Source organism: Coenobita brevimanus, chromosome 101, assembly GCF_032717465.1.
Source record: "Coenobita brevimanus isolate Jiangsu-jjx chromosome 101, ASM3271746v2, whole genome shotgun sequence".
Taxonomy (NCBI): Eukaryota; Metazoa; Arthropoda; class Malacostraca; order Decapoda; family Coenobitidae; genus Coenobita; species Coenobita brevimanus.
The window spans coordinates 37,257,888-37,283,194 of record NC_137054.1 but is presented as its reverse complement, the minus strand read 5'-3'; the positions used below and the strand labels follow the sequence as shown (position 1 = coordinate 37,283,194).

Genomic DNA, 25,307 nt, shown 5'->3' with positions numbered 1-25,307 from the left:
TCCTTCCCATCTCAGTAAAGAGGAAATAATAATAATAATAATAATAATAATAATAATAATAATAATAATGGTAATAATAATAATGATGATGATGATGGTGATGATGATGATGATGATGATAAAAATTGTCTTAAAAGGACTTTGTAGTTACTTGTAGAGAAGTTATATATATATATATATATATATATATATATATATATATATATATATATATATATATATATATATTGAACTTGTGGACGAGCGGTTGTTATACTTCAGTAGTTTTGTAAGTAGAAAATCTTGGTTCCCTTCTGTCATGGAATGACAGGAGAGGTAAAGAATAGTATGGGACTATTTTTATTTGTCTTGGAATATTAACAAAGTCTCTCACACACGAGTGAAGTATAAGTAGAGTCCCGCTAGCTACCTCCCTGTCTCGCTCTCTCTCTCTCTCTTCCAAGTTGCTAAGCCTTCCTACTACCTGCCGATTCTATGGCCTGTCTCCTTCTGAGCTCTCTTTCCTAAATTCTGGTGAAACAGGGGTCGTGTCACGTGTGTTACACTGTGGTTGGAAAGTTCCAGAAACCTGTGTGTGAGTATGTGTGTATGTCACTAGGCTTTGTTCCCCTGCTATCTCGCTGACACACTACCTGCATCATCTCCTGACATTGCTACATCCTAATCTGTCGTCAGCATTTCCTCAGTTAACTTGCAAGATCATTTCCCTTTCCCAGGCTCGCATAGAGCTGTCTATCTGTCTATTTATCTATCTATCTATTATGATTTGTAAATATAATATGGATTCATAACAAAATAATACTAAGGTGATGATAATGGTGATGATGATGATGTTTTTCATAAGCTCTGAGACTCGACCAGGACGACACACTGACATCACTTTCACCACACAATACACACAACAGGTCATAAGGCTGAATATTATCCTTTTCAGTACGGAAGTATATTTCTGATTTGATTCACCTATACCCGAGCCGATTTGATTCACCTATCCCCGAGCCGATTTTTCGCAGTTCAAGACAGTGGCGTCAATAAAGGGGCGCGGGTGACACCATCAGAGGGGATGACATCAAAATGACTGTTTATTAAAATATTGTGCATTGTTTCATCACAAATTTGTTATTAAAAAATATCCCTGTTGTTAGTTATAACAACAAAATTTTTTTGTAAGCCCAGCTTACATGTATCAATATACCTACAAGGCTAAAACTCTATGCTAATTTACTTGTTGAACCTTCTAATGCGCTCCGGTCAGAGCTGTTATTATTACCCAGTTACAACGACGCTTTGAATCACGTGGTTTCGTCTGCACGTGCTACATGCAGGCGCTGTTGCTTTTGTTGCTGCTGGTGTTTTATAGACGCTGATTTTGTCAAATATTCTTGTGTTCTAGCTACAGTATTGTGGTAATTAGTATTTGTGAACCTGTATCAAAAAACATTTTTGATAATGATATAGTATTAAAAGTAAAAGAAGGGGAAAGAGAGAAAGAAAAGTTTTCTGCTCAGATACTAATAATGTAACTAATGATGTAATTCAATATAGAAAGTCTTTACAAAACAATTTTCTTGTTAGTATTCATGAAATCTAAGCAATATTACATTTAATTAGCTTACAACTATATTTATCACATCTTATTCCATGATTAAAATTGATTAATTTACATCCATAACAATTATTGATTATATAACTCTCTGATAACTAAATGGAAAAATTGACAGGGTACAACATGATGTGGAGGTAAATGCTATGTTTCTTGATACATGTTTAGTAATATAGCTAAAATCTTAAATTAATTTTTTTATAATTTTTTCCTTAATTTTCTTTAAAAGCATCACTGTCGTGCAGATATAGTATATCTGATTTTAATGACAATTTTATGGTTTAAGTTTGAATTATGGCTTGAAAAAATAGTGACACATTAAAATTTACATTTACCGGAACTAACATATCCAGTAGTTTTACATTTTACATTTTCTTACTGCTTTTCCTTCCCAGATAATCGCTAATTTGTCTCTTTTTTTATTGTGCAGGGATATTCTGTCATGCCACAGGGAGTGCATAAATCAAAGAGGCCAAGTGGAAGCCAGCAAAGGAAAGCAAAAGAGGCAAGAATTAAATCACTCAAAACACTTGCTGGATCCAAGCTTCAGTGTGTCAAATGACCGGATGATGGCCAGGGTATGTCAAAAGATACTGCTCGTTAGTCTTCAGTTGATAAAGCTGATTCTTCTGAACTAGCTAGCATTCTGCAGAAGAGCAAGGAATAGAAATGGCAGAATTTGAAGCAGAAGAGAGTGCTGATAGTGATTCTGGTCAGGATACCGTAAATGAGATGAGTGACGTTAAGGAGAAAGATTTCCAAATTATATGTGTTTTTTTTTTTGGACATACCAGTTCCATTTCATTTTCGGGATGAAATCATCAAAAGGGGAAGTGCTTGTTTCCAGAACAAAGATGGGCTATTCAGTGCTGCCGTAAGCAAGATGCAAGAACAAAGAGATATGTGCACTACCTTTCAAAAAAGTGGTTTTACAAGGTGATGCCAAATGGCGAGAAAATTCTGCGATCATGGATGGGTTACTGACTTGTCAGCGAGAATTTATACCATTTTTGCTGCCGACTGTTTACCATTAATGCAACAAACACGATGTCCAATTTTGTGACTGGGTTTCAGAAGTGGTGGAAACTGAGCCCGAAAGTACATAACCATGAGATATCCGAAAAGCAACTATGTTGCCTTGAAAATCGGAAAACATCGGCAGCAGGACTGATGCAGCACAAAACCTCTGACGTCGAAACTATTGCTTTGATGGAAATGGAGAAGAAAAAATGGAGGGACATCTTGCACAGATTGCATGATGTCCCATTGTTTCAAGCCAAGCAGAATCTGGCATTCTGTGGCCACAAGGAAGATGATCTTCACTGAATAAAGGGGATTTCTTGAGATGGTTGAGATGCTTTCAAAGTATGATCCAGTGCTGAAAGAGCACCGAATGCAATAAAAGCGAAACACATGTAAACTTAAAGTATCAGTCTTTTATCTTGCACCAAAAACTCAGAATCTATGTATATAAAAGAGATGCATTGTTTGTTTGTTTGTCCTTCAATCACGCACAAACCAAGGGCCAGAGACCCCCAGACTCTTATATATTCTGAATCAGGGTGACCAAAGGATGGTTTTAGGCTGGTCAAAATTCAGATCTGGGTCATTTAAGGTCACCGGTAGAGTGTTCACCTTTTTAGCCCGGGCAACGCCGGGTACCCCTGTAGCCCAATTTTTTGGCATGGAGACTCACATGACCTTCAGTTCGGACATAGTATATCTGACATTGACCTCCAAGGTCATTTGAGGCCAGTGGTTGGAGGTCATTTCAAGTCACTGGTAGTACACACTCAAACGACTGGACCCAGCAGCCCAATTTTTGGCAAGGAGTCTCACATGACCTCCAGTTAGGACACGGGCTATGTGAGGTTGACCTCCTAGGTCATTTAAGGTCACCGGTAATAGTAAACAAATGCGCACAAGTACTGTGCATTAGTCTACGAAAGCTGAAGTAGAAAGTTCCTGAACCTCTTATAATCCTTCTTCAAAAGCATAAGAGGTACGTGGTGTTTCTGGAGCAGAAAGAAAGATTGAACTAGAATAAATAGGATAAGAATGTTTGCCTTTTTGACCTGGCAACGCCGGGTACCCAGGCTAGTGAGTTTGTTAGTGCCATGGCAAATCATGCAAAGGAGAAGCTTTTCATGGACCCAAAGCCTGTGAAGTACTTTGGGATCATGTTTAACAGCACACCTGACCTATTATATACTGACCAGATGTCCAAAGTGATTAGATGTGTAAACACCAACAATAGGAAAGTTGAATTGAAAGAAGTATTCCCTTTAAAGGAGAAGAAAGTGGCTGACCTCAGTTGTGACATCCTTAAAAAACTGGAAAGTGGTGGACTGGACATGATGATGTGCCGTGCTTAAAGTTACGGTAATGCCATTATGACTGGAATCCATGGAGGTGTATAGTCAGCCTAAAAATTCGTGTCTTCGTTCCAAACCCCGCAAATATTCGAACAGAGAAGTGGAGGCAGTGGGAATAACTTCACAAGTCTGGCAACTGTGTCAGACCAGACGGTGGTGGAGGTGAGTGGTTTGGGGGCGGAGGTGGGGTGGTGGAGGATGTGTGTGCTGTAGTTACTGTTGGCAGTGTAGTCTTGCAAAACACCGCAGAGTAAAGGTGCTAAATGTGATATTACACCTGATTTCATACCTGTATATAGTGAAATGTATCGTCAACCTGAAATAATGGCTAGAACGTGTAGCCAAACAAGCGTTAGCAGGGATGACGAGATGCAACCCCTCTCCCTCCCCACCTCCCTGCCATACCCACTCCGCAGGGTATCAACTAGTCACATGACATCGGAGTTAAGGACACAGGGCCATGGGCAGGATTTTTTTTTTAAGGGGGGGGGGGGTAAAAAAAAACTATTTTTTCATGACATAGTTTATTATCATAATTTCATTCGTTTATTCATTCATAATTTAATCCTGTGTTGCCCCATGAGGAGCGTAGGAGCCCAGGGCTAGGCAAGTTGGTCCGGACATTTAAGATGAGAGTGATCAGCCTCACTCATCCCTGAAAGGCATTATTTGAGCAATAAACGCCAACCACCCCTTCGAATTTATAATACTTTTTAACTCTCTTTCTATTATTTTTATATATCGTAACATTCTTAATTGGATTTAATCAATACCATAAGTTACGTTTTTGTTATTATTTTCATTCTAATTTATCATTCTTTCCAAATGGGCAGATTAACTCCCCCCCCCCCAATATGCACAGTCTCGAAAGGACAAACAGCTAACGCTTGTTTGGCTACATGTTTTAGGCATTATTTCAGGTTGACGATAAATTTCACTGTTTATAGGTACTAAATCAGGTGTAATATCACATTAAACACCTTTACTCTGCAGTCTCTCAGTGGTTGGTGGGGGCAATCACCATCTACTCACTTGATGTGGTGCTGCTCTCGGGTGCCTACCTTTACCTCTCTTCCTTCTTTCCACCCTTCGTCTTCTTTCTTTCCTTCATCTTTTCCTCTTCCTTCTGTCTACAAGTGACTACACTGAGTGAGAAGCTAAATGGTTTCCTGTACACCAGGAAACCATCTACCACTACCACGCTGGGTGGTAACCATATAACCAAATTATGGCACCTAGTGGTTTTATGGGCAGTTACGGAGCTCCAATCGGATTGAGCTGGTTCAGGTTTATATCCAAGGGATGGTTGGGGTTTGTTGCTCATGAAATGCCACTCAGGGATGAGTGAGGCTGGTCGCTTTCATCTTAATGTTGGGACCAACTTGCCTAGCCCTGGGCTCCTACACTCATGGGGCAACACTGGATTAGATAATGAATGAATGAATTGCTAGACTACACTGCCAACAGCAACTACAGCACACACATCCTCCACTGCTCCACCTCCACCCCATACCAGTCACCCGCACCACCGTCTCGTCTGACACAGTTGCCAGACTTGTGAAGCAATCCCTGTTGCTTCGACTCATCTGTTTGAATATTTACCAAATTCAGAAAGAAGACAGGGGACACGACTTTTTTGGCTGACTATACTAGCTATTCTTAAGTGAAAAAAACAAGAAAGCTATTTTTCATGGATGGGTGGACCATTCGCTTAACCTGTGCGGTCAGCATTCTTTTGCTGAAAATGCATTGTGTGAAGTTTTTTTGGAGCTCTGGAGATAATGTTTTCTTTATTTACTGCTTCCACCCATCGATGGGATGTGTTAATTGACTATACTAGAGTGTCAGTGAAAAGGCTTTCAACAACACACTGGAGTGCTAATTATGCTGTACTTAAGCCAGTTAAAGAAACTTTTGATTACTTTGTGACGGCCATTGAACCTCTTTGTGACCCACATGAAAATTTGGAAACAAGAGGGACAGCACAAGGTCTTTTGTCTGCTTTCTGTGATTAAAATTTTCTGTGCTACCTGTACTTCTGGTGTGATGCACTTCAGGAAGTTAATCTTACACAACAGTACTCGCAGACTAAGGCCTTAACTTACGACAAGATGGTGACAAAGCTAGAGGCGCTAAGCTTTTCTCTGCACGAGGAGCGCAGACACCTGGTGAAGCATGCAATTAAGCAGACACTTTTAAAATCAAACGAATATGGAGTTGCAGTAGAAGGAAGAGCCAGTTTCAGGAAGAGGATGGCAGGGCTGCAGGTAAGTTATGCTGGACTCACTATGCAAGAAGAAAATAAAAGGGCGATACTAGTGTGCATTGATCACTTTCATTCTGAACTCCAGATCAGATCAAGTGCCATCAAGGAAGTAGTAGCCATGTTGAGGCTGTTTAAGCAGAGTCTCATATCTGCCACTGAAGAAGAGTTAAACGTGTCCATTCCAAAAGTGATCGCTTTCTATGATGAGGTATCCGAGAGTGAGTTTTTAATAGAAATATCAAGGTTGAGATGGTATCTGACAGCAGCAGAGATTGATCTGGAAGAAGTAAAAAATTGGGCAACATTAGACGTTTTGACATTCATAGCTGATTGGAACTTTGTAGAATGTCTCCCAACCCTTTCACTAAGCCTAAATTTATTGCTGACGATCAGTGTGTCTGTGGCTTCATGTGAGAGAAGCTTTTCAAAGCTATTTGCAATCTACTATTGGACAGTCAAGGCTTTCGGATCTTGTGATATTATGAACTGAATGTGAGTTGGCGAAAGGCATTGTTGTAACAGCTACCAACATTTGCACTATTATTATCACCGCTGTCTCAGCCATTACTACCAATACTGCTGCTAACATTACCACCACCAATAACACCACTTTCTCTGTTAATATTACCACTACACCCTATCAGCATTTACCACTACTAATATTTGCTTAACCCATTGACTGTGGCTGTATCATATATGATATCTGAGTCCAAATGGCTCTTACTGTGGCTGTATCATATATGATTTCCTGCTTTCAAAAGTTCCGTCATCAGAAATGGCACGAAATAAATCAGCTATCAATTCATGGCACCCTATAGAATATTGCCATACATAGATTATGCATTTTTACGAGGTGCAAAGCTCAGCTCAATTACAAAATACCGAAGGTAAAGGTACGAAATCTTCTCCATGCTGCAGGTAGCAGTCGCCCAAGCAAATATTGCATGAAATCTCTGGATGAGTGATATGTTGTTAGATGATGACAATAATGGTTCAGATGCTGATTTACATCTTATCTGATCACAAGATTGACACTGACAACATAGTGCAACCATAACACATCGTTCGCCTGGCACGACCGCACAAGGAATATTTATAACTTCACGGACCTGTATCAGAGGAAATTTTTTGTTTGCTATATTGTGTTATATACCATTGAACTCGGGATTTTTTTCTTTATCTTTTGACAATATTATTTTTTTTCTAATACTTTTTTTCTAAATATTTGAAAACTGCCACACACAGGATGTACTCGTACATGTAAACAAGCACTGACGCAGTGCTTTCGGCAGCCTGCCCTCAGTGTTAAGTCAGTTCTTATTTTCATTTGAAAGGTAACAGAAATTTGAAAACTTATGCCGTGAACAAGATGGAGAGAGGAATTTCCTCATATTTTTATTCTGCTGGGACCCTCGTTGAGAAGAGAGAGAGAGAGAGAGAGAGAGAGAGAGAGAGCGAGGCAGGATAGTAGTGTTTGCTATTACTGTATATGTATACAATTTTAGGTGCATAAGGATGGAGGAAGGAGAGGCGAGAGAGTGATAATGTAACATGGTAATTTTAAAGCCGGACCAAGGACGAATCCATCCCCTCCACTAAATGCAAATACTAAATTTGAAGCAAGAGGCCAGAAATTTGTCATAACTCAGGAATCACTGACCATAAAACAGACCTGGACGAGAAATTAAAAAACTAATCTGATTTAAACGACCAGGAATAGCATCAACTTTCACCCCTAAAGCAGGAACAGTTCAAGAATGAATAACATCAGCCGCCCTTACCAGCACCCGAATCTGAGTATTGAAAGGCAACACAGCTCGATTATCAACATCCAAAAGCCGAAATCCAGCCTCTCCTAACTCCTCAGTAGGAACCATAAACGAATCGAACTCCAACTGAGAAAAATCTGAATACTCATAACTTCAATACCACTGATGCCCAATAGACTTTAAAGTCACACTTGGATTATTAACCTCATCCAACAAATAAAGAAGCCGCAGCGAAGGTAAAGCAATAAAAATTAAAATCAATGCAGGCAAAACAGTTCAGATCACTTCAATTGTCTGATTCTCTAACAAAAAACGATTAATAAACCTATTAAAAAACAACCTAGCCATTATATATCCCACAAGAGTTGTAATAAGAATTAAAACCACTATCGCATGATCATGAAAAAAAATTAACTGCTCCATAAGAGGTGAAGCCCTGTCTTGCAATCCCATATACCCTCAAGTTGCCATTAATTAATTCTAAAAGAGAATAACATTCTCATTCATAGGTCCTAAACCTAGTGCATTCATCTGCCATTTTAGAAATTAGAAACTAAAGGAATTTCCATATATCTATGATCTGCAGGAGGATGGGCATGTTTTCACTCAATAGAAGTAGGCAAATACATCGAAAACACGACTACACGATAAGACACTATTCTCTCTCAAATAATAATAATGAATCCCAACACAGCCACTAAAGAAATCATAGACCCGAGTGATGATAAAACATTTCAAGCCGTATAAGCATCCGGATAATCAAAATACCGCCGAGGCATCCCATTCAACCCTAAGAAATGCTGAGGGAAAAAAGTAATATTAACTCCTAAAAACATAGTACAAAAATGAATCTTCAACCACTTAGGATTTAATGCTAACCCAGTAAACAAAGGATACCAGTGTGCCAATCCAGCAAAAATCCCAAAGACCGCACCCATAGAAAGCACATAATGGAAATGCGCCACAACATAATAAGCATCATGTAAAATAATATCAATTGAAGAATTAGCTAACACAACCCCCGTTAATCCTCCTACTGTAAATAAAAAAATAAACCCTAATCCCCAACACATAGAAGGTCTATAGTTAATTTGCGTTCCATGAAGAGTTCCCAATCACCTAAAAATTTTAATTCCAGTAGGAACCGCAATAATCATTGTTGCTGACGTAAAATACGCTCGAGTATCCACATCCATTCCCACAGTAAACATATGATGGGCTCACACTACAAAACCAAGAATCCCAATAGCTAACATAGCGTAAATCATACCTGACCTCCCAAAAGCCTCTTTTTTCCCAGACTCCTGACTAACAATATGTGAAATCATCCCAAACGCAGGTAAAATTAAAATATAAACCTCAGGATGCCCAAAAAATCAAAACAAATGCTGATAAAGAACAGGATCGCCCCCTCCAGCCGGATCAAAAAAAGAAGTGTTCAAATTACGATCTGTTAATAACATAGTAATAGCACCAGCTAAAACAGGCAGAGAAATTAGAAGCAAAATAGCCGTAATAAAAACTGACCAAGCAAATAAAGGCATACGATCCATCGTCATACCCTGCGGACGCATATTAATAACAGTAGTCATAAAATTAATAGCACCTAAAATAGAAGAGACCCCAGCCAAATGCAAAGAAAAAATTCCCAAGTCAACAGATGCCCCAGCATGAGCAATAGCCGCAGACAATGGAGGATACACAGTCCAACCTGTACCAACTCCACTCTCTACCATTCCCCTCATTAAAAGCAAAGTCAAAGAAGGAGGCAACAATCAAAACCTCATATTATTCATACGAGGAAATGCTATATCCGGCGCTCCTAACATCAAAGGAACCAATCAGTTTCCAAAACCACCAATTATAATAGGCATAACTATAAAGAAAATTATAATAAAAGCATGAGCAGTTACTACTACATTATAAATCTGATCATCCCCAATCAAGCTCCCCGGCTGACCCAATTCAGCCCGAATTACCAATCTTAAAGAAGTCCCGACCATTCCAGCCCAAGCCCCCAAGACAAAATATAAAGTTCCAATATCCTTATGATTTGTTGAGAAAAACCACCGTTGCATTATAAATCTCATAGTGGAATTGTTAAGACGTTAGATTGCAAATCTAAAAATGTGAGTATTCACTGAGATTTAGCGTATATGTTAGTGTATAAGCACAAGAAGTTTTGATCTTCTAAGATAAGGTGAGATTCCCTACCATATATTCTTAACCCAACTAAAGGTTTTAAGTTAATCAAACTAAAAGCCTTCAAAGCTTTCAATAAAAGTAAAAACCTTTTAAACCTTGCAAGCTAATGAAAGAGCAATAGCTCACCTTTAGATTTACAGTCTAATACCTTCAAATTTCGGCCACTTCATTCTAAAATGGCAGATGAATGCCTAAGATTTAAGCTCTTATCATGGAAATTAGATTTCCTTTTAGAACACGTTTTTTTTAGTATACACAGTATACGTGACTTCCAATCACGAGGACTAGAAACTTCTAGAAAAAACAATGATCATTCTATCATTTATTACAATCCTAACTCTCTTAATCAGATGTGTTGTTATAATCCTAGCTTCCATTTTAGCCAAAAAAACAATTATAGACCGAGAAAAAAATTCACCATATGAATGTGGCTTTGACCCCAAGGGATCCGCCCGTTTACCCTTCTCCCTACGATTCTTCCTAATTGCTGTTATCTTTCTAATTTTTGACGTAGAAATCACTCTAATCCTCCCAGTCGCCTACATCTTAGAAATTTCTAATGTCTACTCCTGAAGAATAGTAGGACTATTCTTCATTTTAATCCTCCTTCTAGGCCTTTACTGCGAATGAGCCCAAGGAGCACTTGAATGAAGATAATACACTAACCCTACTCTAGGCTATAGTTTAGTAAAAATTTTTGATTTGCACTCAAAAGATGTCCTCCTGGACTAGCTTAACTACAGAGATTTAAGCCAGAAGAGAGGCTTCTAACTTCTACTTAAAGCGGTTAAACTCCGTTTACTTCTCTTACACAAAATTATTAGCTCCAACTAAATAAGAGTTTACCGGCTCTCAATAAACAGTCTCCCCCCAGCCCCACTAAATTTTTCATAGAAAGTAAAATTCTTAACATATTAAACACACCCTCAAATATCACCTTGTTATAGTTATATATATCAAATCGCCTTATGTACTAGCTTATACAGGAAAATAAAGATAATATAGAGCGACAGCCATATACAACTGTAAAAGAGCTGGGCAAAGAACATTCCACCATCGGTCCTGCTTATCTAAGTTATGATATATACACAATCTAGGGTCAAATAAACATACATATCGAATGGGACTAAGTCCTTATATAGAAGAGCTTGATGCGGCCATATCCTTGATGGAACGGGGTTCGGCTGAGCTTGAGGACCCTTTCACACATGCTCTCAACGGCAGTGTTCCCAGGGTCCTCATGAGCCTCACCTCAAGATCGGCCCCATAATTTTTATTCTAAAATGGGTCTAATGCCACTCATTAGCTCAGTGCATCCAGGAGGTCTGAGTCAAGTCTCTCTCATGAATATATAGTGGCCCTTTATTTAACAGATTAGGGTATTGGAAAACTAAATTTTACTTTACTAAATATAGTCTCTTTTTCAAATTATAGTCAAACTGACAACAGAAACTTTATAGCAATTCCAATCTAGAAGAAATTTTGAGCTCCGCAAAATATTTTATTATTTTTTTGTTCCAGCCCCCTCTCACGCTAGAACAATCTTTTTAGAAAAATTTTTAAATTCGCTTTCCTTCTTGATCAAATACACTGTAAAAAATTATAGTAATACAACGCTTTATTTCAACTAAAAAACAAAACCAGGTAAGATCAAACTAGGCTTTCCAATACCCTAATCTGTTAAATAAAGGGCCACTATATATTCATGAGAGAGACTTGACTCAGACCTCCTGGATGCACTGAGTTAACGAGTGGCATTAGACCCATTTTAGAATAAAAATTATGAGGGGGATCTTGAGGTGAGGCTCCTGAGGCTTTATAAGCATAGGTGCTTATAGGACTGGAAATTGTATTATTCTTTAAAGCAGAGCATTTTAATGGTACTTTGCCATAACAAAAGTTGTGTTATATTGCCCCGTTTTTGCTGTGTTATGGTAACTAACAAACAGACATACAGAAATCGGATCATTATAATGTAGATTACCACTCTCTCAGTAGTATTTCCTCTACAACCGTCAGTATGGCCACCATTAATACCACCCTGTATTTACGTTACCACTGTGACTACCAACAATATGATACTGTTATCAACACTTTTACTACTAAAATTGATGCCACAAGTACCAACATTACCACCACTGCTTTCACAGTTATCACTCCCAAAATTACCACTTTCACTACCAACATTTTTATTTGTAATACACAGTGTCACTGCCAATTTAACATCATTGCAACCACCAGCATCGTCCCAACAACCACCACAGTCTCTCCGTTTTCTTACTACTACGACCAGTAACTATCTGAAGACAGGTTTTAGGAGTAAGAATAGAGACTTGAATAGCCACGTGTACAATGTTAACCCCTTCGTACACGATGACATGTTAGTCGTCATTAGGGTCTGGCTACGAAAATATGCATTGATGCTTTTGGCATCATTAAAGCAAAAAAAAATTCACCAGGAAATAAGTCTTTGGCCGATTTGCGTCATTTTTGGAGGCGTCATACCTTGCCCAGTGCTCGTCAAAAGTAACGAGTTGGCAACTGTGGGTCCCGATACCAGCAAGAGAGCGGACAGGTTATTCAGTACCAAATGAGCGTGAGTGGGGAAGGTACTGTGCAGTTCTGTCCCTTTAAATTTCTGCTTACCCCTGCCCTGGCCGTGCAACATATTTCACTATACCAATAGTGCTTATGTATAGTTTTTGGGCACTGTTGTGATTAGATTTGGTGTTTGCAGTAGGAAATTTGTTTTTTGTGAAGCATTCCTGGTCGTTATCAGCCGTTGGCCCAACGAAGATTGTGCTACTGTTTCTAATCAACTACACTGCCTCTACCCTGCACCAAATGTGAGTATTCAACTATAAAAATAGTGACAGTGAATCATGTGAATATAGTGTGCATATCTAGTGTACGAGGAATTGATGAAATACATGCAGTAGCTTAGAGGGAGGCAGGAAACCGCTATACATTCACGACACGGCGTGGGTACACCGTAGTTTTTTGTTTTTTTTCTCGAAAACTATGAGGCCTAGTATCAATGTTGTGGTCTCGAATGAAAGCCAATGAGATTCTGCATAGGATGATAAAATAAAAACGTAACACTGCCAAGAAAAGTTTTTTGCTAGAGCTCCCTGAAAAAAAAAAAAAATCTGTTGTCTGTTGGAAATGGGTTTTACTTTTTCGCTTATTACTCGCACACCATACCTCGTATCGAACTGGGACCCTCCCCCATTCGAAAGCTAATAAAATTCTCGTTCCAATGATTGTATAACATGTAGAGATTGATTAGTAAACATTCGACTTATGATGTTGGGAAGTGAGATGTATGTTCCCAAATGTTTATTCACACGGCCCTAACATATGTATAATGTGTGTTTTTTTTTTTTTTTTTGCTTATCGTGTAGAACAAACATCGACAAATAGGAATATGTCGGTTTTATGGCAAAATAAATATGTCTGGGTGGTGAAAATCAGCTGAGAATACACTTTTTTGGAGCATGCGGCGGGCAGGGGGGAGGGGAGAAAAGTCGATGTGTTGTGGTACAGAAAACTTAAGAAACATATCCACGCGTGAAAGGGCTAATGCTTTGACCACCACATTGGATTTTAAAAATTCAAACATCAGACATTTCTATTAAGCTTGGAGAAATCCACAACTCCAATAAAGTTAAAATTTGTCCTAATTACAGTTTTTCTTGTTTTTCTTAGCTTTTATATCAAAATCATTCCATGGAAAAACAATAAGCTTGTTTTATAATGCATATTATTGTGATCAGGTTCTACAAACATCCTCTGCGAATTAACTTTAATTCCCTTTACACAATTCATGTTTGTTTACATTGAAAATAGCATCTCAAATGGAGGACATTGTACCGGCCCTTTATGAAGATGTTAGCTGCCTTAGGTTAATGTCTATATTCCTGGAAAAACGGATGTCAAAAAGGATATTTCAGTTTCAGACTCAGTCTTCTGCAGCCATGACTGACTAAGCACAGTGTGAGGTGAATCAGAACAGTGATCATAGTATTTGCTGGACCCAAAGGCACGGCTAATTATATATTCGTAGAAATATTTATTTCACAGAGTTGTATGTCATTAATTGTGTGGGATTAGGGAACGGAGAGAAGGAGGGAGAGGAACTCCCAACTCACTTCGAAAACCCATACTGAGAGAGAGAGAGAGAGAGAGAGAGAGAGAGAGAGAGAGAGAGAGAGAGATGGCTTGCTGTGCAATGTCAGAGGTTGCAAATTGAAAAATTACTTGCCTTGTGTGTGATCATTTATATGTCTTTTATGGCATATTGTTTGTGACTGGTATACACTATATTCTTAAGTATATTATATATTCAGAAGCTCTAAGCATTGTGTTCACATGAAAGATAGTTTTAACTCTGGTAATGTAGGTTGCACTGGTGGTGCATTGGTGCAGTACAGGGATGTCTGGTGTCAGCTAATGCAAGTGACACACTCCTAGTTAAGTGACTCAGAGAAAAAACTGATAGTGGGCAGTCTAATAGGAGGGTCGGACGTTCGTAAAGGTGTGAGAGGTCTGTTTGGTGAAACTCCCAGTCAGTTTTTCAGCACAGATGGATGTCAGAATCGAACTCGTGACATTTAAACTTCAGAATAACGATAAATTACGTTTGATGGAGTTTGGTGTTAAATTAAAAAAAGTGCACTCTTCTCTTAGATCTCATAACTTTACATGATATTTCAGTTAATAATAAACAATTAGTTATTTAAGTCACAGAAACCCACCGTAGCTCATTACCGTCACCTCATCCAGCATTACCAACATTATAACAAGGGCTACCAGCAATACCAATGAGGCAACCACTACTATTACAGCCATTATATTATCAACAAATGCACACAAAACAAGACAGCCACTACTATCAGCAATAACGTCAGGACCACGACGATTTTCTTTTGATAGCACAACCAAACAACCGCTACTACCAACATTACCCTTAACAACAAAAACAACATTATCAACACTAAAACTATAAAAAAAAACTTTATTACTAACAGTACAGCTAAAACGACAAAAGGCACTAGGACCATCACCAACATTAACATCAAGACAGCTATTTTATTTCCATCATTACCACTACCACTACCAACATTATTACCGTCATAATCATTACTAGCAGCATCACACCCAGTACTATAAACACAACCATCAACACAAAAATACTACGAAAACAAGAAGCGGTGCCAAGGCACACCAAACCGGCCCCTGGTAGTCATTTTAGTGCCGACGTATAAACACAACATGGTATCTAGTCAAAGATGTCACATATCAAATTTGGCGTTAAGAGGGAGAAAACTGAAGATTTTATGCCCATTTGAAATTTTTGGCCCGACCCACCTGGCACTGACCTCCCCACCGCTAACTGGGGGGTGACCCCCCCTGATGTAATGAGGCGTGTTATAGGATGCAGATTTGAAAGATGCACTCTTGGTTTTGGTTTCATGTCGGTATGACGAATCTGAAAGGAGTTATGGGGAGAAAAAAGATTTTGTTTTACTTTCTAATATTTTGGGGGCCTACAGCCCGGGCCTGGTCCAATTTGGCCCAATATCTAATCAGGCGATCAGTGCCCATCATCCCTTTACTTTTTAGTTTTCACGTAAAGTTGTTAACAGACAGACAAACAAACAAAGTTCGAATAAAGTTGTTAACAGACAAACAAACAAACAGACAAACCGAGTGAAAACAATTCCCGTCCCTGAACCCCTCCGGGACGAGTAATTAACATCAACACAATGTCTCACAATGTTTCTAACATTATCACTAACACGACATTACTATCAACATTAGCACAAAAACCACAACCATCGTATTACCAGCTTTATAGCCAGTATCACAATAAAACAGTGCTATTACGAAAATTAAAATTTACACCTTCCTATTTTGTTGTCAACATTCCCACCGCACGCAAAAAAAAAAAAAAAAAAAAAAATAGCATTATGAAAAAAAAAAAAAACTACAAACACTACGACAGAACCATTTAATTATGTTTCCGTCAAAACCTCATTCAGCACTAATAAAAGTAATATCATCACCACAGCTTTTTGAATTACCAAAATTACCAAAAACGCAACATAACTACACAAATTAACACCATGACTAGTAGCAACATCGTACCGGAAAGGACCTCATCTGTGTGGTAGGCTCTAACCCACCTCGCCAGTGCTGTGGCCGTCACGTAATTAAAGAGAGGAGAGAGAGAGAGAGAGAGAGAGAGAGAGAGAGAGAGAGAGAGAGAGAGAGAATCATCCAATCCTATGTCGTTCCATGAGGAGCGTAGGAACCCGGGGCTAGGCAGTTGGTCCTGACATTTAAGATGAGAGGGACCAGCCTCACTCATCCCTGACTGGCATTTCGCGAGCAATAAACCCCATGCATCCCTTGGACATAAGCCTACACAAGCTCAGTCTAAACCACCATGCACCATAATTTGGTTATATGGTTACCACCCAGCGCAGTAAATGGTTTCCTGGTGTACAGGTAACCATTTGGTTTGTCATTCAGTGTAGAGCCAACCATAGGCAGAAGGAAGAGGAAAGAAAGAAGGAGAGACAGAAGCGGGAATATAAAGTCACTCGTAGGCAGAAGAAAGAGGAAAGAATGAAGGAGTCAAAGACAGAAGAGGATGGAATGAAGAGGGAAAAGGGCAGACTCCCAAAGCAGCACTACATTGAGTGAGTGGATGGTAAGTGCTCCCACCTACCACTTTATATATATATATATATATATATATATATATATATATATATATATATATATATATATATATATATATATATATATATATATATAAAATTCAGATCCACCCCCTTCAGCCTATTGCACTGTGGGTGACATTAAACTTTAGTTCTTCTGGTCACGATGAGGTTCGAAGCCACTTCACCACAGCAGATGGCACCCAGACGAGGGTGCATTACGGTACGATGTTATTACAGTCTGTCGTTAATATCTATACTCCTTGTTAACCATCATGACCATCCACACTGGAATAGGTCGATGCGTATAGATCTGAAAAGCGTCATAATTGTATGACGGCAACACATCATTTAGGTGGGTTCGAACGCTACACGGATGAGGTGCCTTTACTGTACAGTGTTATTACAGTCTGGCATTAACATGAATACAGTACCATGACTACAGCCATTCTATTATCTTCAACTCAAGCACAACAATCCCCTCCCAAAAGCATTATATCACAAGGACATTTTCCCATCATTACCACCACCATCAATTAAAGAAAAAAGGATTAGCAACCATTGCCCATTTTATAAGCTCGCTGTGTTCAAGAAGGTGCTTTACCTTGGCAGGGAACATGGCAGCAAAGCCACAGAAGTGGCCAAAACACACACACACACACACACACACACACACACACACACACACACACACACACACACACACACACACACACACACACACACACACACACACACACACACACAAATAAGGTGCAATGTGCGGAAGAAACCGCTAAGCAAGCGGCGTTACGAAATTTCCAAAATCATTTACACTATGATCTTGAGAGAATCTGCCATAATGGGCCGTAGAGTTTGTCGGTTTCTAAGCGACGGCATGCAAATGCCCTAAACATCCCTTCAAAGGATACTGTTCTGGACCAGATTCGTATGTTAGCTATCGGACCCCTACTAATTACCTGTACAACGCTTTGGTAAAAAATCGATCGTAAAGGTTTGGAGTTTGTTATAAATTCATAGAATTCAACGTCAAAATATAGTTGCTTCCCAACCCCAGCAACACAGCAATACTGCCACCCCCAATAAAACTAATAACAACACATCAATACTGTACTGCGACCACCACCATCATTACCACCATCACAACAATAATGCTACCACCACCAACACTAACAGCAATGCAACACTACTGCCACCACCACCATCTCTAACAGCCACCATCATTAACATTACCAGGAACACAATAATACTGTCACTATCAACGCCTCGAACAATGCTGTCACCATTACCACATCTCTGCCGCCACCACTACCACTGTCATTCCCACCATAACCACCAACATTACCTCCTGACATATGAACATTACCCTTAACACTTCCAGCACAGCGCCCCCCCCTCTCTCTCTCTCTCTCTCTCTCTCTCTCTCAGCCAACAACCTCTTCCACATTCTCCCCTTTACCAGTCTCCCCCTACCCTCTTCTCTGTGTATCTATTTATCTATCTATCTATCTCAACTGGCCACAATCCTCTCTTGCTCTTCCTCTACCTATCTCCAGCTTTCCTTTTCCCCTCTTTTCTCTCACCCTTAACTTCCATCACAGCGCCTCTCTCTCTCTCTCTCTCTCTCTCTCTCTCTCTCTCTCTCTCTCTCAAACATCCTTCTACTCCATGCATCAGTCTTTATTACCATCTCTTTGATTGTTACACAATTACCGATGTTTTTTTTCCAGCATTACACTACCACCCCACTCCTTTCCTCTTCCTCTTTAAATAATATAGTCAATGAGCCATTTTCAGTACACTCGTTTTCCACACTCCTCTCACCCTTTGCCAACAACCTTCCACTATCTTATCCTTACAGAAGGTCTTGGAATGTAGCTTTCTTCATTACTTTCTTTGCATATCCGTCTTTTCCTCTGTTAACAAACTCCCATCCACAATCCACTCACTTCCTTCTGTTCATCATCCACTTCTATGAACACCATTCCATTTACCACACATAGCACTACATATATAGCCAAAGATTTTTTTTCTCTTGAAATCAGAAGCACGACATTTAAAAAAATCGTATCTTTTATCCTTGAGTATCCCTCCTTCACACTCACATTTTATCTTCTCCAGCCACCAACATGCTCATATACCTCCTCCTCTTCTTTCTCCTCTTGTTCCTCCTCCTTCTGATCTTCCTCTTCCTCTTCCCCCTCCTCCTTTTCTTCCTCCTTCTCCTTCTGTCCATCATCATCATCATCGTTCCCTATCTCGATGTAGCTAACTGAGGCAATTACTGCTCAAGAAATATCCATCTAAAGCTCCGCAGCCAATCTTAACTTCTTACTAGCAAGCGCCTGGAGTCATCAACCATTTTCATTTCTCTTGCAGTTATACCGAGTTTCAGTTTTCGGTTATATTTGTTATTCTCTATATTAGACCTTATATTTCGTAATCATTCTTGCAACCTTTAGGTGATTATTTTTTTCTAGCAGGCTTATGAAGGGGTTAACTGATGTTGTATTTAACCGATACAGTTTCAAAAGTCCTGCTTAAGATGAATGAAACTGTCTTGCCTTGAAAAAAAAAAAAAAATGAAACGCGGAGAACTCGAGCCTCTAGCTGTCTACACAAAGCATCACTGGGTGTGCCTCCGCCAAGCCCTGCGCACGGACTCGCCATACAACATTCATGATCTGACTGACCTAATCATTTCATCATTTCATACTATATCACTGACAAAAGTTTGATCGAAATCCGATGATGGATTCAGGAGACATCTTGCCTACAAGGATAAATTAAGTCGTCTCAGCATGACCTTGACCTTTGACCCCCTGACCTTGCTGACCTAATCAGTTCATTGTCCCTTCATACTGTATTGCTGACAAAAGTTTGGTCAAAATCCCTCAAGGGGTTTAGAAGATATCGCACCCACATACATATGACCTTGACCTCTGACTCCTTGACCTTGCTGAACTAATTAGTTCATCTTCCCTTCACACTGTATCACTGACAACAGTTTGGTCGAAATTCGTAGACAGATTCAGGAGATAACGCATCCACAAGGATAAACTAAGTCGACCCGATATGACCTTGACCTTTGACCTCTTGACCTAGCTGACCTAGTCAGTTCATCACTGACAAAAGTTTAGTCGAAATTTGTCGATGGGTTCAGATGTCCAGCCCACAACAGTGTTACGGACGCACGGACCCATGCATGCACGAACACACGCTCAGACGGACAGACCAATCACTTGATGCCTCCTCCACCATACGTGGACAGAGCCATAAAAATGAAATAACACACGATAAACGACCCCAGGCTGAAAGGAGTTCAGAAAGAACCACACCTTCCTATTATCAACTTTCAGTCTTAGCGTTCAACCTGAACCATATAAGTTGAACAGTCCATTTTCCTATCCTACGAACAAAATACTCGATGCATCAGCTCTTTTAACCATTCATCAATATCACATTCCAAATCGACCTAGTAAGAGAGACCCGTACCTCTCTATTTAAGCTTTAATCGAACAGATTCGATCGAGCCATCCAAAGCTCCAGGACTTCTGATCACCTTCATAACAAATATCCGCAAGCCACTGTCAACCCTTTTACTTGTTCATCCACTTTTAGGTCCTAAAGTTCCCCTTTCTACTGTATCAGTCAGACCAGCGGTTCTCAACCTTTGACGTTACCCCTACCCAGAACACGTGTATGGTCGCTCTATTTTCCCACATTATGTTTCTTGTCCTCTTTTCTTCTACCATCACCCATTTTCTAACACTTTCATTTTTTCCTCTCCTGCTTCCTCAATATTACCTCCTTTCCTTTATTTCCTTCTTTTTTGTCATTTTCCCATACACGTTAGTCAGATCATGGCACAATCATTTTTTTTCTATAAATAGCCTCATTATGGGCCAGCAGGGGCTACTGTTATCTGTACTTCCTATTTACTCCTATGTGCTTGTATGTATCATCACTTCCATCTCCTATATTTCTTTTCTCGTTTCCCTTTTTTGTATTTCCTACTATCTTTTTCCTTTTACTCTTTTCTATTCCTACCATCCTTTTTCTTTCCTGCCATTTCCTTCTCTTCCACTTTTCCATTTCTCATTTTGCTCTTGTCAAATCCTGTCGTCTCCTTCCTTTCCTCCTTTTTTTTTCTCTTGTCCCTTCCCCCTTCGCATCTTTTCCTCTCTTACAGTCAGCCTTCTTTCCTTTTCTTCGCCTTTCTTACAGTCGTCCTTCTTTCCATTACCTCCTTTCCATTTTTTTTCTGTCATAACATCACCCATCTTTCTTTTCTTTTCCTTCCCTGCTATCACCCTGATTTCCCCCTTTCTCTCCATTTTACCTTTTTCTATCATCACCCTTTTTGCAAGCAACCGAAGGAAAATGGAAGATAATATTATATCTCACCAACTTGACATTTCTCCGCTACACTTACAACACTGATTTAGGAGCGCGGGAGGCGAGTGAGTCTCCACAGGCTCACAGCCGCTCTGCTTTGTCTGTAACCGTGAAGATTTCCGAGGTCGAGTGGCATCAGGCTGACTCAGTTCAACCTACTTTCTGGCTCTGGTGATTACCTATATTAGTGCCAGGAATTTGATATTGATGTATTAAGTCCATTTACTAAAAAAAAAAAAAAAAAAAATCGGTTCACAAGCTCACAGCCACTCTGCTGTCTCAGTAACCTCGAATAATTCAGAGTTCAAGTGGCACCAATCTGACTCGATTCAACCAACTATCTGGCCTTGGTGATTACTTTTATTAGTGCCAGGGATCTTATATTGATGTATTAAGCCCATTTAGCCAGGAAAAAAAAAATCCAAAATTGGCCGGCATAGGGGGGTATCAGTCCCCCCCCCCCCAGCACGGTACGGGTTAAAGGTAATATTTTGGTTCTAATCGTATAATTTGGACTTTACCGCTTCTTCCACTACTGTTGTTATAATTATTATTATTATTATTTTCATCTAACTTAAAGGTAATATCTTAACCCCTTTGTTCACCGTGAGTTTTCTTCCATCCATCCATCATCCAGTCCTACACTGCCCCATGAGGAGTGTAGGAGCCCGGGGCTAGGCAGTTGGTCCCGACATTTAAGATGAGAGTGACCAGCCATACTCATCCCTGAGTGGCATTACATGAGCAATCAACCCCAACCAGCCCTTGGATTTAAACTTTTACCGGCTCAATCCGATTGGTGTGCAATAATTACCCACTAAACCACCAGGCACAAAAATTTGGTTATATGGTTACCACCCAGCGTAGTAAATGGTTTCCTGGTGCACAGGAAACCATTTGGCTTGTCACTCAGTGTAGAGTCACCCACAGGCTGAAGGAAGTGGAAAGAAAGACAGAAGAGGGAGTGTAAAGTCACCTGTAAGCAGAAGGACAAGGAAAGAATGAAGGTGTGAAATGATCAGAGAAAATGCCACAGGGGCAGGCTGGGCTCGCATATAAAGGAAAACATTCCCGTGTATTTTATTTGTCTCAGAAATCGGTTATAATATTATAAATTGTATACCATCATCTTGCTATATGATAAGCTAGTAAAAACACACAAAATTGATGTGTAAAAGTACCGAAATGAGGTGAGAATACTGTTGTTCAACAGTGAAAATAACTGCCCAACATTCTAGCACAAAATTTTGCCCGCATAATGCAAGAGCCAAGCATATATCCAGATGCAGAATTTCACTAGCTTTCACGTGGTGGTGTCGGAATTCTGATACCATCAGTAGTTTTTTAGTAAATCTCCAAAAATTGCCCCAGTGCCGAGTGTTTGAGAGTGTTGGCCTGGAAATAGATGCCCTTCCCCTTGACGCACCAAATGCTGATGCATTTCATGCTAAAACATAATTTTTGGTGAATATTTTAGTCCAGAATTGCGTAATCGGCATCTCTTCAGACCAACATTGACAAGTGTGTCATAGTGCATCTTTGGTTCCTCTTCAGACTGACACCGTTTTGACCCGTTGTGAGGCATTGTGTGCAAAGGGGTTAATTCTTATTGTGCTTTAGTTTTGAAGCAGAACACACCAATGGCAAGGTACTGTAATTGTGTAGGGTGAGAGAAAATATCAGAATTGCTGTTCAGTATAGAATGATAACTAATGTTCCTAATAATTATAAAGAAGACTAATTAACCTAATAATTTTAAAGACTGATAAGTAATTTACCTAATTATTAAAGAATGATAACTACCAAATATTCATAAGGAATGATAAGTAATTTACCAGACAGTTTTAAAGAATTACTGATTTACCTAATGATTATAAAGAATAAATTACATAATAATTAAAGAGAATAATTTACCTAATAATTCTAAAGAATAACTAATTTACTTATAACGAATGTTGACTAATTTACTGAATAATTACTGCTCAGGTATGCAGGACAGATTGCTCAGGCCAGGTATGCATTAGAGTGACCTTGATTAGAAGCCAGGCAGCATTAGATTTGAATATTAGACATCTTTTTGAGTATAGAAGGAATCCGTAACATACACCATCTGTGATATTGAGGGTTCACTGTATTATTATTATTATTATTATTATTGTATGGCACGTTGAGTACACCGCTTCCCGTCCGATCAGCGAAGTTAAGCAACGTTGGGTCTGGTTAGTACTTGGATGGGTGACCGCCTGGGAACACCAGATGCTGTTGGCATCCCTACATGTCAAGTGGGGTTGGTGGAGGATTAGTGCCCCTCCCTGTAAAACAATTAACTCTAAGCCCTTGACCACCCCGTTTGGGATACATGGCGTCTGGCAATGGATGGATGGACCCTTTTCTCCTTTCTGGCACATGACACTCTTTACCCGTCACAGATCCCAGGTTCCTCCATCACGTACAGTTGGGAGAAAGAATTCGCCTAATATTTCACTTCCTTTATTCACTTTTCCCTACTGGTTAATATTTCTAAGATAAGAGGGGCTTTGCAGGTTTTTCCTCCCGTAGATAATTCTCTTTGATAAGGCGTGTCAGTGAGGAGAGCGGCGAGCATGCATGACGTGTATGAAGTTGACGCAGTGCAAAAGTGGCCGAACGTTTGTCCCTGGCCGTACACTTTTCACGTTGTTTCTTTTTTTCGACCATGCTGCCTTCAGATGATTTTATTTATTTTAGGGGAGGCATATCGAATTGGGGACGAGGGGGGAAATAGCTTTCATTGACCCCTTCACTACAAAAGGCCTCTCAGAATATAAAATCGTCTGGCTTACCAACGACGTACATACTTTAATACAGCACCTAATATTACATCCACGCTCCTTCTCTATAGTCTTTTTCATCACTTCCCTTTCTCCCCTCTTAATTTTTCCTCGCCCTTTCGTATTGTTTCACTCCCTCTTTCTTCTTTCCCTCTCCATCTCTTTAGTTTTCTCATTCCTTCATTTTCTTTTTCAGTCTAGCTTCCCGTCACACTTATTCTTTCTCCATCATAGAGAGCCCCCCCCCTCCCTCTTTATCTATCTATCTGTCTATCTATTTGTCTATCTATCTGTCTGTCTGTCTATCTATCTCTATGTCTATCTTTCTGTCTCTCTCTCCACAGTTCAACCCCTCTCTTGGGTCAGCCCCCACCAAACTGTCTAAGCTCATTTCATTCGTCACATTACTGCTGGGGATTTTTGCGGGGTTAGGGATGAACTCGATTTTATAAACAACAAGAAAGTGGTGCGAGGGCATCACTGTGAAGGTAGGGGTTGAGTGGAGATGAGAGAAGAGAGAAGAGGGAAGTGACAGATGAGAAGAATTAGTATTACAGAAGTGGGGGAAAAGAAGAAAAGAAGGTGAGAGAAACTGAAGAGGAGAATATTACAAAAGACGAGGGAAGTGGGAGAGCTTATTAAAATGAAGTTCGATTCGGACATGGATCAGCGAGTGAAATTCAGTCGTGTGCATCCATGGCCCTGCCACCGCACTGTACATCAACGTCCGCCTGAAGACCAATATAGTAGGCAAGTGCCACCTACATTAACGTTGTGCATAATTTCTTCAGCCTCCAAAATATTTTAGTTGTTGACTGATATAGCACTTGTTGTGTCACGAGCTCTACAATAGAGCAGCTCTAGCTCGGCAGACGTCCGATTTAAGCAAATACACTGGTCCGACATCGATCTCCAACACACCGTCCCCTGTATTATTAATATTTGCAGCCAAATGTGCCAAGCCAAATAAGACAAACGACACCTTTGATAGCCGCATCCAACCCTGCAATAATTCAAGGTGAAAGAGATAATTATTTATGGGGAGGTGGAGGGTAGAACCCCGGCGGTCGTACCGTCTGTAAACTCTGGTCCGGGTGAAGGTCTACTTGTCATGTAGTAACAGGAGAGGTAAAGAATAGTATGGGACTATTTT

The 25,307-nt window shown here is 39.7% G+C and overlaps 1 pseudogene; it reads left to right on the top strand.

Moving 5' to 3' along the window:
* The first annotated feature begins 23,493 nt into the window (after positions 1-23,493).
* On the top strand, positions 23,494-23,613 carry LOC145415236 (5S ribosomal RNA; annotated as a pseudogene).
* The last annotated feature ends 1,694 nt before the right edge of the window (positions 23,614-25,307 follow it).